At 39.6% G+C, this 3,260-nt stretch overlaps 1 protein-coding gene and 1 long non-coding RNA gene across 2 annotated transcripts in view; both read left to right on the top strand.

Annotated features, from left to right (window-relative positions):
* LOC103472628 (uncharacterized) overlaps positions 1-3,200 on the top strand; it is a 4,371-nt gene extending 1,171 nt beyond the window's left edge. Inside the window, exon 2 of the long non-coding RNA XR_534905.1 lies at positions 3,125-3,200. This is a non-coding gene — a long non-coding RNA (uncharacterized LOC103472628). The remainder of the gene's footprint in view (positions 1-3,124) is intronic.
* The window catches only part of LOC108166692 (gastrula zinc finger protein XlCGF8.2DB-like), a 12,589-nt gene that overhangs the window by 6,683 nt on the left and 2,646 nt on the right, over positions 1-3,260 (top strand). The window lies entirely within an intron of this gene.

Below are 3,260 nucleotides of genomic sequence, written 5' to 3'. Positions count from 1 at the left end.
GTTTGTTCTGAAGATCCTGCAGCTTCCACTTCTCTTCCTAACATGGCGCCTCCTCACCCTGACTCTCATGCTGATAGGAGGAACCACAGAGCTCTGTTAGGTTAAAAGCCATCTTCTGAAGTTGGGATATTTTTCCTCCAACAGGTTCCAGAGGAATCACCTCAAACCWGATGTTGGACTGGATTTTATTTCAATGTCATTTGTGAATGTTAGAGCCTCATTTTCAACAGTGGACCTATAAAGATTGAAAAAGGTTTTTATTTTGGAGAAAATATAATCAACATCAATGTTTCCACTAAATAAGAGGCAAAAAAATTGTTTGATAAAGGGAAAACCTCTCAGCACCAAACTATTTTTTTATATTAGACAATTTAATTTCACATAATTATCGCGGTAGAAGCCATTTGTTTGTAAAATACTTCATAAAACATATTTAACGTGTTTGATGTTTGTTATAAATGACGTATACTCATAAAGAACGAGATAATTAGTCCAAGTTTGTCGTAATTAAATGTTCAGAAACTACAGCGGCTGTAAAGAGCCACAGCAAACGTAAAACAGCCCGAACAGACGATCAACTCTAAACCACTCGCACATTTTTACTCTCCGTCTCTCTCTGTCATTTAAGCACACCCATTGCCATGGCAACCTCCTGCGTTGACCAGAGAGATTACGTTAAAAACATAACATCCAGTCCGTTACGATATCAGGTTTTCAGGCTTGATATTCATTTTTCTATCATTAATAAACGCTCCCCAAAGACAGCGGTGGTTGATTAGTTAATTTTAAACTCCTGCTCTGTTATTTTGGTAATGGGACCGAAACGCACAGAATTGCGCAACACCTTGTTGAAACAATAATTAATGAGATTATGATTGTTGGGTCATTAATTTGAGCACGTTTTGTTGTTTTTTTTGTTGTTATTAACATTTTGATAAGGAGCCAGAGGATGTGCTGGTCTCAGCGTCCTGGCGGCGTTCAGTTTGTCACCTAATGCCGAGATCGACTCAAAACTTTCCGGGATTGATGTGTTGCAGCCCTACTCTAGCAAAGCACGAACAGTTCAGAAACAATATGAAATGGGGAAAAAACGATCTATTAACTGGTTAAGTCATGTTTTAGATTGTTCTTGGAAAAACTAATCGATCACGGCTGGTTAGTGGGTTCTCTCACGGCTGCACAGTGAACCCGTTGATTTTTTACAGCAGAGAGTCGCTCCCCCTCTCTTGCAGGTACTGCGTACCCCCGCTAAAACTTTTAGGGGTACGCAGTACCCGACCGTAGCCCCTTACTTTCACCCGTGGTTATAGATGGATAGATGGACATATTACAATCCAGCCTTATGGTGCTATATGAATTAAAAACAGGGCAATGCATTTTAATGCTCAATATTACCCATCAGATACTGTTCCCCCTGTGTTAAAGGAGTAACAAGCGAATCACAACCCTCTCATATGGAGTGAAAATAAATAACCTGGACGCTCCGTCTTGCTTCTGGGTTTGTCTGGCTATTTTTCCGGCCAGCGAACCATCCCGGCACCCAGTGGTCATTTTTCAGACCACTTAGTCTCCTGTACCGCTCAAAAATGCACAATATGTTTATAAATAATTTTAGGATATTATAAAGAAGTGCTGAGATATTCCGTTTTCCACTGAACTAACATATTTTCCTCTTCAGAACAAGCACAGTGAGAAACGTTCAGAGGATAAAAACACTAGACTCAGAGCAAAACTCAGATGGCCCAGCTTTCTACTAGCATGTAAACGCATCATCTACACACAAATCTGGGAGCTTCCCCGAAGCGTGAAATGAGTCTCAAAAATAGTTGTGCACTCGTAACCGGATCTGTGTGTAAATGCAGTTTTGTGTGTGTGTACCAGGTGACTTGTGTGTGCTTTTTCAACATTTATAGCATAGGAGAAGGTTTATTTTATTAAGGTTTACAATTCCAGTATTACACATGCACAGATATTTTGAGACTATTTTCACTCCATACTCTCTCTCCTGTTTGTCTCCAGTTTTCTTTTTGATCCAGCCATTGTTTCAAACGACCAGATTAATCAGAATTTATGTATCAGAATCACAAACATCTTTTAGTTGTTTATTCATTGTAAGGCTTCATGTTGTTTTCACGTTGCCTATTTTACATATATTGTCCCCTTGATGTCCCAGTAGAGCATATGAAGCACCGCGGTGCATCGGCTCAGGAGTCGAATGATTGGATGGAGTTCCTCAGATCTCACCATCACTACTTTTCATTGTTTCCTTTCCTGCTCTGGTCAAAACCTAGAGGCCCAACCCAGTGCATGCTGGTCCTGTACCAGTACCTATACTTACAGATAATGGACCCACAGTTCTTCCTGTCTAACTTATAAAAGTAAATAACAAAGGAACAAAAACTAAACAACTATTAAGCTACAAATAAACTCGTTAAGTAAATCCCAAAGGTATAAAGTGAAGTAAAATCACATTTTAATACAAATAAAAGTAATAAAATAAATCATAGCTCCAAATAAAATTATATATTGTAATAATGAAATTGGGCTGCATAGTGGTGCAGTTGCCTTGCAGCAAGAAGGATCTGGGTTCGATTCCCAGCGTGGGGTCTTTCTGCATGTTCTCCCTGTGTATGCATGGGTTTTCTCCAGGTACTCCGGCTTCTTCCCACAGTCCAAAAACATGACTGTCAGGTTAATTGGTTTCTCTAAATTGCCCCTAGGTGTGAGTGGTTGTGTGTCCTGTGTGTCTCTGTGTTGCCCTGTGACAGACTGGCGACCTGTCCAGGGTGACCCCACTACTCACCCAGAACGTTAGCTGGAGAGGCACCAGCAGCCCTCCTGAACCCACTGAGGGACAAGGGTGTAAAGAAAATGGATGGCTGGAATAAAATTTAAAACAATGGTGACTATAATTAATTATATAAAAAATATATTTTTAATATCTGCTCATTTGAGAATTCTCCAATTATCAGCGGGATTTGTCAACTGATATGTCTCTCTGCCAATGTTTAATTTTTAGGTGTGGGTTTTTTCTTTTTTCATATTTGTCTTATATGATGAACAATTTTTCTCATTTACTTTAATAAAGTTAACAATTGCTCTTTTCCTCTGTTGTCTTGTCCAGATTGCCTGCAATGTAACGTTTGTAACCAGGAGAGGAGATCCATTCGGGACCAGGAGGAGTTAGAACTTCTGCAGGTGAAAAAAGAACAGGAAGAACCAGAAGATCATCAGATAAAAGAAGAGCAGGAGGATCTAGA

Source organism: Poecilia reticulata, linkage group LG11 (genome assembly GCF_000633615.1).
Source record: "Poecilia reticulata strain Guanapo linkage group LG11, Guppy_female_1.0+MT, whole genome shotgun sequence".
NCBI classification, from domain to species: Eukaryota; Metazoa; Chordata; class Actinopteri; order Cyprinodontiformes; family Poeciliidae; genus Poecilia; species Poecilia reticulata.
This window is presented reverse-complemented; position numbering and strand designations above follow the sequence as displayed.